This window comes from Aedes aegypti, chromosome 3 (genome assembly GCF_002204515.2).
Source record: "Aedes aegypti strain LVP_AGWG chromosome 3, AaegL5.0 Primary Assembly, whole genome shotgun sequence".
Lineage (NCBI taxonomy): Eukaryota > Metazoa > Arthropoda > Insecta > Diptera > Culicidae > Aedes > Aedes aegypti.
This window is the reverse complement of record NC_035109.1, coordinates 391,042,814-391,058,069: the sequence shown is the minus strand read 5'-3', so window position 1 is coordinate 391,058,069 and position 15,256 is coordinate 391,042,814. Positions and strand designations below refer to the sequence as shown.

The window sequence follows — 15,256 nt, the reverse complement described above, 5'->3', positions numbered from 1 at the left end:
GGCGGGTGATGTGAGCAGGATCAATCGTGTCGCGCGTCGCTCGCGTGGCATGATCTATTAGTGGCGCGGATCGCGAAGCAGGTTAGTAGTGTTTGATCCTTTGCTCGCGTCACTTGCTCCTGCGGGGGCGGGTGATGTGAGCAGGATCAATCGTGTCGCGCGTCGCTCGCGTGGCATGATTTATTAGTGGCGCGGTTCGCGAAGCAGGTTAGTAGTGTTTGATCCTTTGCTCGCGTCACTTGCTCCTGCGGGGGCGGGTGATGTGAGCAGGATCAATCGTGTCGCGCGTCGCTCGCGTGGCATGATTTATTAGTGGCGCGGTTCGCGAAGCAGGTTAGTAGTGTTTGATCCTTTGCTCGCGTCACTTGCTCCTGCGGGGGCGGGTGATGTGAGCAGGATCAATCGTGTCGCGCGTCGCTCGCGTGGCATGATTTATTAGTGGCGCGGTTCGCGAAGCAGGTTAGTAGTGTTTGATCCTTTGCTCGCGTCACTTGCTCCTGCGGGGGCGGGTGATGTGAGCAGGATCAATCGTGTCGCGCGTCGCTCGCGTGGCATGATTTATTAGTGTCGCGGATCGCGAAGCAGGTTAGTAGTGTTTGATCCTTTGCTCGCGTCACTTGCTCCTGCGGGAGCGGGTGATGTGAGCAGGATCAATCGTGTCGCGCGTCGCTCGCGTGGCATGATCTATTAGAGGCGCGGATCGCGAAGCAGGTTAGTAGTGTTTGATCCTTTGCTCGCGTCACTTGCTCCTGCGGGGGCGGGTGATGTGAGCAGGATCAATCGTGTCACGCGTCGCTCGCGTGGCATGATTTATTAGTGTCGCGGATCGCGAAGCAGGTTAGTAGTGTTTGATCCTTTGCTCGCGTCACTTGCTCCTGCGGGGGCGGGTGATGTGAGCAGGATCAATCGTGTCGCGCGTCGCTCGCGTGGCATGATTTATTAGTGTCGCGGATCGCGAAGCAGGTTAGTAGTGTTTGATCCTTTGCTCGCGTCACTTGCTCCTGCGGGAGCGGGTGATGTGAGCAGGATCAATCGTGTCGCGCGTCGCTCGCGTGGCATGATCTATTAGAGGCGCGGATCGCGAAGCAGGTTAGTAGTGTTTGATCCTTTGCTCGCGTCACTTGCTCCTGCGGGGGCGGGTGATGTGAGCAGGATCAATCGTGTCGCGCGTCGCTCGCGTGGCATGATTTATTAGTGGCGCGGTTCGCGAAGCAGGTTAGTAGTGTTTGATCCTTTGCTCGCGTCACTTGCTCCTGCGGGGGCGGGTGATGTGAGCAGGATCAATCGTGTCGCGCGTCGCTCGCGTGGCATGATTTATTAGTGGCGCGGTTCGCGAAGCAGGTTAGTAGTGTTTGATCCTTTGCTCGCGTCACTTGCTCCTGCGGGGGCGGGTGATGTGAGCAGGATCAATCGTGTCGCGCGTCGCTCGCGTGGCATGATTTATTAGTGGCGCGGTTCGCGAAGCAGGTTAGTAGTGTTTGATCCTTTGCTCGCGTCACTTGCTCCTGCGGGGGCGGGTGATGTGAGCAGGATCAATCGTGTCGCGCGTCGCTCGCGTGGCATGATTTATTAGTGGCGCGGTTCGCGAAGCAGGTTAGTAGTGTTTGATCCTTTGCTCGCGTCACTTGCTCCTGCGGGGGCGGGTGATGTGAGCAGGATCAATCGTGTCGCGCGTCGCTCGCGTGGCATGATTTATTAGTGGCGCGGTTCGCGAAGCAGGTTAGTAGTGTTTGATCCTTTGCTCGCGTCACTTGCTCCTGCGGGGGCGGGTGATGTGAGCAGGATCAATCGTGTCACGCGTCGCTCGCGTGGCATGATTTATTAGTGTCGCGGATCGCGAAGCAGGTTAGTAGTGTTTGATCCTTTGCTCGCGTCACTTGCTCCTGCGGGGGCGGGTGATGTGAGCAGGATCAATCGTGTCGCGCGTCGCTCGCGTGGCATGATCTATTAGTGGCGCGGATCGCGAAGCAGGTTAGTAGTGTTTGATCCTTTGCTCGCGTCACTTGCTCCTGCGGGGGCGGGTGATGTGAGCAGGATCAATCGTGTCGCGCGTCGCTCGCGTGGCATGATTTATTAGTGGCGCGGTTCGCGAAGCAGGTTAGTAGTGTTTGATCCTTTGCTCGCGTCACTTGCTCCTGCGGGGGCGGGTGATGTGAGCAGGATCAATCGTGTCGCGCGTCGCTCGCGTGGCATGATTTATTAGTGGCGCGGTTCGCGAAGCAGGTTAGTAGTGTTTGATCCTTTGCTCGCGTCACTTGCTCCTGCGGGGGCGGGTGATGTGAGCAGGATCAATCGTGTCGCGCGTCGCTCGCGTGGCATGATTTATTAGTGGCGCGGTTCGCGAAGCAGGTTAGTAGTGTTTGATCCTTTGCTCGCGTCACTTGCTCCTGCGGGGGCGGGTGATGTGAGCAGGATCAATCGTGTCGCGCGTCGCTCGCGTGGCATGATTTATTAGTGGCGCGGTTCGCGAAGCAGGTTAGTAGTGTTTGATCCTTTGCTCGCGTCACTTGCTCCTGCGGGGGCGGGTGATGTGAGCAGGATCAATCGTGTCGCGCGTCGCTCGCGTGGCATGATTTATTAGTGGCGCGGTTCGCGAAGCAGGTTAGTAGTGTTTGATCCTTTGCTCGCGTCACTTGCTCCTGCGGGGGCGGGTGATGTGAGCAGGATCAATCGTGTCACGCGTCGCTCGCGTGGCATGATCTATTAGTGGCGCGGATCGCGAAGCAGGTTAGTAGTGTTTGATCCTTTGCTCGCGTCACTTGCTCCTGCGGGGGCGGGTGATGTGAGCAGGATCAATCGTGTCGCGCGTCGCTCGCGTGGCATGATCTATTAGTGGCGCGGTTCGCGAAGCAGGTTGGTAGTGTTCGATCCTTAGCTCGCGTCAAATAATTTATCATGGTCTAATCGCTTATCAAAGTGAATCCTGTGACCCAACGATCCTCCCCATTAACAAACATCCCTCCCAGTAACCTTTGTGGAGATGCAGAGGTAAACACGGTCTCCATATAGCAAAGGTTACACACTAACATTCCTTCCTCCAATCCCACCTGACTGCAAGGACGTGGCCGGCGCCGTTATTGACCCTGTATAAATAGAGGCACTGAATTATGCACACTGAAGAAGATTATGGCCTATCCCAGCCGAACTTCTTGTTGATTCTTTGTGCATTTTCACTGACTTCGGTCAATCACGGAATAGCAACCATTGATATGTGTAGTCAGTCTAAGCTAAGGTAGTAAAATCGAAATCCTGAAGCAAAGAAAGCACCACGGAAGATGAACTAAACACAAAAAGTTATGTATTCACTTTTCACTTGATTTCTAATCACTACTTTTTTGATCCAGGTTCCTAATTGCAAGTAATTTACGTTTTTCATTATTTTCCATACGTTTTGACAGTTCTCCGACTACCATTCTTCCATGCGCTTGTGTTGAAAGTTTGAGAAATTTGAGAATCCAGCGTAGCGTGATCAGTGGGAGGAATACAAACAACAGTGTCGTCGCTCGGCGGCCGGTGAAAGAAACTGAATGTTCGAAAGGTTGTTGCCTGTACTCTTTGCCGCTGGCGCCAACTGTTAGCGATTAAGAACGAAATAAACAGTCGTTACCCTATTGTTATTGTGAATGAAACTAGTGGAATTTGTGGCAAGTGTGCCACCTAAAGAAATGTCTTCACTAACTATGCCCAAAGATTATCAAATTCACTTTACCATCTTTATGTTATTTTCTCATCTTTTCGTAAAAGCTTTGTAATTTAAAATGGAAAGAAAAAAAAATGATTGCAGGTATGGGGTCATGCACACATTACGTCAAGCTCTGAGGGGGGGGGGGGTGGTTTCAAGCCAAGCGTGACAAGCCTTACAAAAATTTTGGAGGACTCATACAAAAAACGTGCCAAAGGGAGGGGGAGGTGGACAAAAAAGTTGAAATTTGGCGTGACATAATTTGTGTACGATCCCTATGGGAAATTCTGTTTCAATTACATTTTCAGCCATAGGTGGCGCTATAATCGCTATATTATATCAGGCTATAACCAATCTTAAAATATTCTTCTTCTTCTTGGCATTACGTCCTCACTGGGACACAGCCTGCTTCTCAGCTTAGTGTTCTGATGAGCACTTCCACAGTTATTAACTAAGAGCTTTCTTTGCCAAAGTTGCCATTTTTGCATTTGTATATCGTGTGGCAGGTACGTTGATACTCTATGCCCATGGAAAACAACGAAATTTTCATTACGAAAAGTTCCTGGACCGACCGGGAATTCAACCCAGACTCCTTCAGCATGGCTTTGCATTGTAGCTGCGGAGTCTAACAACTCGGCTATGGAAGGCTTTACCTTACCTTACCAGTCAGGCCCTGGGTGGCCTCTGCTGTACGTAGGAGACTCGGTCCATGGCTGCCCGTCGCCAGCCACGCATTCTGCGATGGGTCCGCAGATCGTCCTCAACTTGATCGTCTAGTGCCGGTCGGATTGTTTTCGAGAACCATTTTCACCGGGTTGGTATCCGACATTCTGGTGACATGCCCGGCCCACCGCAGCCTCCCATTTTTTTTTTTTTGTGAGGTGAACAATGGTTGGTTCTCCCAGCAGCTAGTGCAATTCATGGTTCATCCGCCTTCTCCACGTTCCGTCTTCCATCTGCGCTCCGCCGTAGATGGTCCGCAACACCTTCCGTTCGAAAACACCAAGGGCGCGTTGATCCTATTGGCTATGGAAGGCCCCCAGTCTTAAAACATATATCTCTTGAATATCCTATCTAACTCAACTTTACGAATCAATAGAAACAACACAAATCTTTAAAATATTCTTTAAAGTTAAATATCTCGAATTGACCGATTTAGAGCTTTTTTTTCTACGTTGACATAGGGTGGTCCATCCGAAGAAAATTGACTTCAGCGTTTTCAATTTCAATATGAAACGCTTTTAGAGCTTTAATAAATGCGTAATTTGGCGAATGAATTCACTCGCTATATATTTTTGTTTGATAGTTATTGTGGCTTTTCTAGCAAAAACACGCAGGCAGGCGAACATAAAAATATCCTTTGACAACATTCAGAAGACAATATAAAATTGCATAATATATCAAATAATTACAGATGCGTTATTTTTGTACCTCTAATAGAAAGCCTTAAAAAGCAAATAAATTTTATAAAAAAAAATTTCAATAATTTTTGAAGTAAAAAGGATAACAACATTTTTTTTGTATTATCTCAAGTTCTTAAAGTCATTTAAGACCACTTTTTTGCAAAGTTGATTTGAATTTGACGTTCTACATCTTTGCTCAAGAGTCAATGTGTTTGCAAATAAGAAAATGGAATATTTTATTTATGTGAAATTGTGGACCACCTTTGTTTAAGGCACAACTGATTAAAATGTTATATTTATAGAAACAATTTTGCAGAAAACCTATTTTATCAAAAATTTTATTACCATGCTCTAAATGCAGAATAATAGAAAAATTCACTTAATTTCAAAATAGTTTTATTGCCATATCTCGCATAACTTATGATCTCGCCCTAAAAGCCATTGGTAGCCATGTGTGTACCTTGTTGTTTCTGAGGAATTTAATGGATTTATCCATTTTTTAACAACTCTATGGTGAAAGAATCATTATTTACCTGCCAGTGGTATTGGTTTGGATGTTTATACATTCATTTGCTCAGAAACAACGAGCTACACACGTGGTTACCAATGGCTTTTAGGGCGTTATCTCAGATTATGCGAGATATATAGTTTTTATTCAAGACTGTAGGCTTTGAGTAGAAATCTTAATAGGTGTATATACAATATCGGGCGCCATCTATCACCTTATTCAAGCAACAATAGCTGACGTTAGAACAGTTGCTCTGCTGCCACCTTGCAGTATCTAGCGCATTCATCTTATGTACTTTGTACTAAAAATCAAAGCACTCTGAAAAAATCCCACTCAAAGTTTGAATGAAATACTCTGAAACCGATACAAAAGTATCATTCAATTTTACACTTCAGTCGTCGCGCTGTTGTATTTTGTACAACACTGGTGAAAAAACCTCGCTTTTCGTTCACAACAGCTGCGTGGTGGTTCTGACGGTGGTCAACGACGCAACGACTGGAAGGTTAAGGTGAAACAGTTTGGAAACTAACTTCTACACTGAAATGAATTTAACTGTAGCAACTACTGAATCCATGGTAAAATTAAGAACTACACCAACGATTTTCAACCGGCATCATTGATCTGTTAACTCTACAAAAACATAGTCAACATCACTACACAAGAAAATATGTTCGGTATGTTTAACCATCTTTACAGTATTTATGACTAGAAACGTTTTTGATTTGACAAGTTTGGCATTATAATATTGACCACACTTTCTTGTTCGGTGGGTGTCACGGATTGAAACACAATGCTTTGTAGTGGATGCTTCTATGGACATGGTCACATTTACTGCACTGCTCAGTGATTTTCACCAGATTACAGTAAACTTAACAGATTTTTGTAGTCGGTTGAAAATCGTTGGTGCAGTTCTTAATTCTACCATGGATTCAGTACATTATACAACAAAATTTGTTTGCGTGTAAGATTGAACCAAACTTTGAAAGCATTCATCTCGAGAAGGCAGCATCCAATAAAAGTGCACTTTTTTATTTTGGCTTAAAAGCAAAAAACATAATATATGAAAAACAGGAACGTTTACTTGCTGTTTTTCCAATTCAAAGGCATATATTGAAAACGCGAGTAGGGCCATTGTGACGGCCATCTGTGGATTCCAAAATGTTGCACCCTAAAAATAAATTACATTTTCTTTTGAAATATTGAAGAATCATAGGTGAAGTGTTTTGCTACACTTTATCGAATTATATTTATCAAAATGAGGTGTTTTCATCTCTGACTGATAAACAATTAGTGTGAATGACCAACTTGCATGCATTTTTATTGTCAGCAAGAAGGAACTTGAACATGTATCACAGGTGGGCCTCAATATAACGATTTTGTTCACCCAAACCTTGGAATGGGTTACGTTCATAAATGACGTACACAGCTAAAAAATGTTGTAAATTTAAGTTCATTTGGAGCTTCAAAATAAACTTAAATTTCAACGACCAATCCATTATTTTTCAATCGAATTCACTCTAAATTCACAAGTTCATGTAATAGTCAAGCATTTTTAGTTGAAAATTGAATATACAGTCGACTCTCCATAACTCGATATTCAAGGGACCATCGACTTATAGAATTATCGAGTTATAGAATGTACCGAAACAAAAAATCACAAAATCGAAGGAACAAATTACTGTGTTTCTAATGCATAAATGATCACCTCTTTAAGAAAGCAATATTATTTTGTTGATTGTACTCTACAAACTATTATTTGAAAACTTTTTTCGAAATGCTCGAAAAATCACATTATTTTGACTGACAATATTTTTTATTATTTCCATGTTTTTCAACTTGTATTACAACTTGCAAGTATTTTTTCATCTCCAAACAAGAATTAGACCACGTTTCCCCAAATAAAAAAGATTTTAAAATAGATATCGAGTTATGGAGACAAATTTCCCTCTCACGTGACATCGACTAGTGGAGATATCGAGTTATAGAAATATCGACTTATGGAGAGCACGATGTATGGAAATTTGAAGGGACCGAAATATCCATCGACTTATAGAGTATATCGAGTTATAGAACATCGAGTTGTGGAGAGTCGACTGTATATTTATTTAAATTTACATTATGCTGTAACAACACACGAATTTGATTTATTTTTACAGTAAACATCAGCTTACATCACATTGAAATTGAAATTTTTTTTTTCTGTGTAGCACACTGATTTTTACACCCCTCTCACCTCGTAGCATTTCGTTACAAAAATTCTTCATTCTTGCATTACGACCCAAGTGGGACAGAGCCTGCTTCTCAGCTTAATGTTCTTATGAGCACTTCCACAGTTATTAACTGAGAGCTTTCTTTGCATAATTGTCCATTTCTACATATGTATATCGTGTGACAGGTACGAAGATACTCTATGTTCAGGGAAGTCAAGAAAATTTCCTTTACGACAAGATCGAGGACCGTCGGGAATCGAATCCCTCAGCTTTGTCTTATCGACTAGCTGCGCTACGCAGATTAAAATATTTAAATTGCAATGTAGTGTAAACAGAAGAATATAGTAATTTTAAACAAACCAAATTCATTTCAAGCCGAGTCTAGTACACGACACTGAAGACGGCCTTACAGTTGAGGTCGAAATAAGCGTATATGTCAAAGGATACAAACTCTAGAGGATTTAAATGGTATAGTACTAAATTAGGTTTTTCATCTACAATTTCATAATCTTCATAAATATTTTAACTACAGTCGCCTCTCCACATCTAGATATCGAAGGGCTCATATAGATAGTGAGAGATCGAGACATAGAACAAATTTTTAATGAATAATAGTTTGAAAATCACTCCGCTACTAGGTAAACCAAAAACAAACCGGTATATCGACATACGGAGAGAAAATCGGGAATGAAAATCACATCGAGATAAGGAGATATCGAGATAAGGATTGTGAAAATGCATGCAGAATGAAGGGACCGAAAAAATCGTCATAGGGAGAGATATCGAGATGTAGAATATCAAGATGTGAAGAGTCAACTGTATCATCATTACTATCCAGGCTATTCCGTCAAGAGCATTTGTATATCAAAGCAAATGGATAAGATGGTTTAGTGGATAGATATCCAACAATTTGCAACATTGTTTTACTTTGATATTGTGATTATTTGTTATTTTTTTTAAGAAAAAATCTCCAGCAGAAAATATGAACAAAACTGAAATGGTTTAGAATGAACTTAAAATTGGTTGTTAACATAAAGAAAGAAAAAATGTTTTCCATACAATGAAGCATTAATTGTTATTAAATTCACTTAATTTTTGAATTGTTATAAACAAATATTCAGACAGGAGTACATATCCACAACATTTATATCAAAAGCAACAAGTTTCAATTACCGTTAAGCTAAAAAATATATCATTACGTTTTAAACCGATACCCTGCATGAGTAATTCCCGCTGAGACCGAACCACTATTTACACTTGGTTTATCAAAATGTTCAAATTATGCTAATTCGAAATTTTCTGTCGAGTAAGTAAAGAAACTGCATTCGGTTGGTCAAATTGATGAATCCATCGGTAGTTATGATAAAAACAGTTTTTGAGGACCCCTCGATTTCTGACAATTCTTGGCTCACCCAACTCAGAAATTTGTTCAACAATCCCGTTACAATAACATGATATTGGAAAGAGAAAACATAGGAGCATCAATTGGAAGAATAAAAATATTTTGCGGCCATATTGAATTAGGCCACCGTATTAGATTTCATCGGAAAAGCTGAATTTCCATGGTGTTTTCGAATTTTGGACATCGTATGTGGTAACTTTCAATAGCTTTATTAACATTCTTAGTTTTTCTATATTTTCATCAAATTAAAATGCAAACTCTCCCCTACTTTGTATTCCGCATCTTGATATCGAGTAAGAGAATTATAGTAAAGGTTAATTTTCATGTCTAATTCAATGGTCCCTTAGAACGCAATTAACTGGTTACTCGATACCATTCTAACTCGATGCTCCCTTCAATATCCAGTTATGAAGAGTTGGCTGTATGAACATTTTATTTCTTCGTCACACAAATGTTTTGTATCTCCACAGAGTTTTCAATTTTCCCGGGAATTGACTACCCGGGAAACGGGAAATAAAATTGTCATTTCCCGGGAATTCCCGGGATCCCGGGAAATTCTTAAAAACGTGAGAAATAAGCTAATTTAATGTTAATTTAAGTTTTTTTATGGCTTCGATGCATCTTCATTTCAAAAATTCTTTTCGAACAATAGAATGAAAACCAACTAAATTGAAAACATTAAAACCATGAATGAACAATACTGCCGTGAATCGCAAGTCAGTCCCATCTGTAAAAAGTAGGCATTGAGAAAATGGGCTGTGAAGTTTTCAAACTCGTTTTCCATGCGAATATTCAAAAAATTCCAGAGGATATGGAATATGATATCTTTCCGAGAAAAATATAAAGATGATCAAAACAATTTACATTTTTGTGTTCCACGGTGCGAAAGTCAGTAGTGGGACTGATATGCGGTTACTTTTCATTTTCATCATTTTTTCCGAACAAATCATATTATTTCATTAGTGCAGCTGAAAGAGCATCGGCAGAGATGTTGAAAACTGAACTCAACTCAATTTTGACTAAACTGCAGATGGGACTGACTTGCGATTCACGGCAGAATAGCCCTACCAAATCATGAAATAGATCTCTTGAAAGGGGCCTTCTTTAGACGAAGGTGTCTTTTCGTAATAGAAATTTCCTTGACTTCCCTGGGCATAAAGTATCATCGTACCTGCCACACGATATACGAATGCGAAAATGGCAACTTTGGCAAAGAAAGCTCTCAGTTAATAACTGTGGAAGTGCTCATAAGAACAATAATCTGAGTAGCAGGCTCTGTCCCAGTGAGGACGTTATGCCAAGAAGAAGATCTCTTGAAAGTTCCTTTATATTGTATTGCATATGAAGTTTCTTGAAAAAAAAATTGTCAAAAATATATGCATTTTTTAATAAGTGTTTGATTGCGGAAAACAGCAAATGAACATCAAAATGATTTGAAAAATAATTTGTACGATGGTTTTTATTTGAATGTAGATGGTCAAGTCTTTATTAAAATAGAGCTTCCCGGGAAATGCGGATATCTTGGGAAATACGGGAATCCCGGGAAACAGAAAATCAATTCCCGGGAAACGGGAATCCCGGGAAATCTCATTTCCCGGGAAATGTTCCCAGGATTGAAAACTCTATTAATTACACTTTTGGACGGAATTGGTGATTTAATGGCTACTGCTCCTACTTCATAAGTAACTCTACTTTCACTCTTAATTTATCACACTTAAACTATTATTAGAGGGGGTTTTGAGAAAAACTACTTTGAAGTTTTTTCAGCAATATGAAACGAAATACAAATAGAATAGGAGCCCAAAAATCTAGCCAATTTTGAACGAATTATGGCGTTTTTCTTATTGGACATAAGCAAGACGGTGGAAGAATCTATTTTTTGGGCAAATAAATTAACCTAGAAAAGTTTTGTCTTGCTTATGTGATAGAGGGTGAGACCTTTTACTTATCAGTACTTTTGACACTCATCAATAATATAGTTTTCAAAAAAATCCACGATAGTGTTAATTTTTCCCAGATACCTTATTACTAGCCTTGTTTTTGATCCATTGTTATATCTCGTTTTTCTGATATGTGATATGATTTTTTTCACTATGAATGAATACCTTTTACGAACTTGGAAACCAGCCGAAGGTAACTGAAAAATATTGCCATTCCATGGCCTCAAAGTAAACATATGCAACTTGTGTCCACATTATCCGAACAGCAAAATATGGGAAAGATTATCTTACATTGAAAGCAATAAAAAAAAGATGCCCATGTACCTTTTCCAATGCACCTATATGTTAACATAAAATTGAATTATCAATAAGGCAGCGTCCATAAATGACGTAGCATTTTTTTGCCATTTTTTGACACCTCCCGCCCCCATCGTAGCCTTTTTTCCCATACCTAATACATGGTTCGTAGCAAAATCGTAGACTCCCCCTAAAATGCTATGTCATTTATGGACGCTCCCTAATTTCAAAATGATTGCTTCGTACTGAGATAGGTACAAAATTTCTCGGAGACTCTTTTCTCCCTAAAATCCAAAAGCGGCCAATCCATATGTGCTATTATTATGTGAAGTAATCTGCAGGTCATTATCTTGAAGCGTCTTGAGTGTCCATCCCGGGACATCCCGGGACAAAAAATCCCGGGATTTGACAAATTTCGGGATTTCCCGTTTCCCGGGATTTTATTTCTGACATCCCTGGAATCCCGAGATTCCCGGGATTCCCGAAACTTACGTAGAATTTGATGATAACCACTAAATTTCAATGAAACACAATGACATTTTTCCTCATTATCAACCTGATTTGATAAAGTGGAAGAGCATAATGAAAAGGAGAATAATCGTGTAATTATTTTCATGAAAAGATCAATGTACCAAGTAAGAAACGCACTTTTATTTGTCTAGTTGCAAAGTTTTAATGCTTTTCTTTTCAACATTAGCCGATTTTATAATAATATGCAGAGATAACAAATTTGAAAGTACACTGCCGCAAATCGCAAGTCAGTACCATCTAAAAAAAGTAGGCATTGAAAAAATTGACTGAGAAGTTCTCAATCTTGTTTTCCATACACATATTCTAAAATTCCAGGTGATTGGAACATGTGTCGGTCTTAATGAAACTTTAATAATTGCTTTTCACTTCGTTGCCTTTCCAACAAAATATTAAGGTGACCAAATAACGATTATTTTTTGTGTTACACGATGCAAAAATCTGCAGTGGAACTGACATGCGTTTACTTTTCATTATAGGACAATTCATCTTGGTGTTTTTTTTTTCTAATTTAGCTGAACAAAAATGATTTTTCGTTAGTGCAGCTGAAAGATCATTAGAAGATATAATGCAAACTGATATCAACTCAATTTCGATCAAAACGCAGATAGGACTGCTTGCGATTCACGGCAATAAACTTCAGTCAATAATTTTCAGAAATTAACTTTTAACATGGTCTACAATTTTTTCAATGATCTTTAATCGTTTCTTTTGTTCTAAAGTTTTTGTGACTTTTCAAATTCAAACAAATTGCTTTAAAATTATGACTTAAGTTTTTACCATACTTCCATTCATAAGTGTTATAGAGAATCTGAAAAAAAAATCATAGCAAACCCGTAATAAGTCAAGCTAAGTTTTGATTTTTGTTAGGTTACTTTATCAGAATAAGAAATTATTATGTGAAAAGTGATTTGCTTTAATTGACATATTATTTTGAAAAGATTCATTATCTGTTAATTTCATTGAAAAGAAATGTATTGTTAAATTTGTACTTCCATTTCAACCGAAATGCTAGTTTTGTTGAAAATTTTACAAATCCCGGGATCCCGGAATTTCCCGGGACAAGCATAGGTTATTGTCCCGAATCCCGGGACGAGCAAAATGGCCAGGAAATGTACACTCTAGCTAAGACTGCTCAACACGTAGAATGGTTTCTAAAATATTTGAAATCGGAAATGTGTCAAACTTTCTGCTTAGCTATATAATAGGTCAAGGCCTGTCCAACCTTTATGGCTCTTTTTCGACAACAAGGGTTGATGTATTCGCAATAATAGTTTGATGCGATAAATATGTACCTTAAAAAAAGCTGGTATTACATCTAATCGATCCATGTATTGAAATTCAAATTTATTTTAAACTCTTTAGTATAGTGCTGCAAGCAAAGGCAAAAATCAGTCCGGCCTCCTGGTCGCATCAACTTTTTACTTAACTGCATCTGTAGCGGAGTGTTTGATATAAACTAGAATTTTTATACGTGGGTTTAGTCAGGTATACACCCGATTCTGTTTTTGCAAGGGGCATGCGTACCGTGCAAAAAAAGTTTTCAGTTAAAAATTTCAGAAACCACGCAAAGTAACACCAATTCTCGACGTTTCATGTAAAAACAAGGTTTTGGCGGACAAAATGTATGGAAAAACAAAAAAAAACCGTGTGCAAAAACAGAATCGGGTGTAATAATAGGCTTTCATTTGAGATATCATATCGAACTATTATTGCGAACGCAATAACCATTTATGACAAAAAAAGAGCTAAAAAGGTTGATCAGGCCTGCACTTAACCATGTAGGAATTGCCGTTCTCTTTCTCTCCTTTGGAAAATCTGAAAACATTGGTTCCAGTATCTGTCAAAGTTGACAGATACTGGCACCATTGTTTTCAAGTTTTGTTGAAGAGCAGAACCGAGAGAGAGTTTTGACGTGAAATGCCTAATAGAGGAGGTTCGGCAGCCTAAAAAATACGTATGCATTATTATGAATTCGGAAAGATTGAAAATCACATTAAACAAATGCGAAGGAGTAATCTAGAATGGGTCTGACCCCTTTAATGAACTCAGCCCATCATTGCATTGCAGAAAACAAAAGGTTTGAAACGTGACAGAATCAGAGCGTGCGAAAATAAAAACGTGTCAGAAACGAAAAATATTTGCATCGTACATTCAGTTGAATTTTCTTTGTGAAATAATCTTACCAAGTTGAATTCATAGCTATCGGTAGCCACCGAAGAGCGCGCTTCAAACTCCAAAATCAAAGTTAAACTAAAAGGGAACCGTCACGTGCTCCGTGAACAAAAAGCGCGCCAAACTCGAACTCTCGACCCAAGATACTCGGTACACTGATAGTGACATCACTACATGCTCCTAGATTACCGTCAGGTTCATTCAGTGTAAGTAACGTTCACGCCACAATCATTTCTCTGAAGACTACGCATTTCTTCCAATTCAGTTTAATTACCGACACCATCGCAGATAGTAGCAATTGTCGATGGTTCGCCCAAAGAATCTTTCCTACTACGAGCGAAGCACAAAGAGTGTTTACATCGGGGATTCGTACAGAAGTCGCCACTTTGCGACCTCATTTGCAGATCTACTATAAGCTGTCGAGCATCACCATCCACAGCCGGTACACTGAACGAAATCTCCTGCCATGAAATGAATGATTTGTAATTCACTTGTCTATAAATCTTCACATTCCTCATTTTGAATGAATATTCAAGTATATGATGAAACTACCGACAATTGAACAAAAATCATCCAATACTGTGATGACTTTTGTTATACATCCGTATGACATTAAGTAGACATTTGAATTATGCTAACACAAATAAAAAACATCCAACTTATGACGGAGTTTAGTTTTTACCATGTCCCAAATCGAAAATCATTCAATTGCCGTCTGACAAAACATACAGAAAGCGTACGATGATAGTTGTCAAATTATTCTTCTGAATCGTAGTGTAAATATGGCGGCAGCAGCGTGGTGACTCCGGAACTCCTGATTGAATTTAACAGGTAATTGTGTGTTGCGGTAAAATGATTCAGGATAATCTTTACTTTTAGAATGTTTCGTCTATTCTAAAGGCTACATAAATCACTGATATGCACATAATCCGAATGGGATCGTGGAGTTCCTGGAGTCAAACATGAGACAACTGTTCTTGGCGATATCAATGTTCTGGATACTTTCCCAAATCAAGTTAAATAATCATACAATGAATTAAAAACGTCTTTCGTAGAATTGTCAAGTGTTGAGACTTATTTATTTGTGAAATCGAATCCTTTTGAATCATAA

The 15,256-nt window shown here is 40.1% G+C and overlaps 1 long non-coding RNA gene across 1 annotated transcript; it reads left to right on the top strand.

Moving 5' to 3' along the window:
• Nucleotides 1-14,596: 14,596 nt before the first annotated feature.
• LOC110679483 lies at nt 14,597-15,209 on the top strand. Its single transcript, XR_002502520.1, has 2 exons — nt 14,597-14,976; nt 15,046-15,209. It is a non-coding gene; the product is annotated as an uncharacterized LOC110679483 (long non-coding RNA).
• Nucleotides 15,210-15,256: the final 47 nt, after the last annotated feature.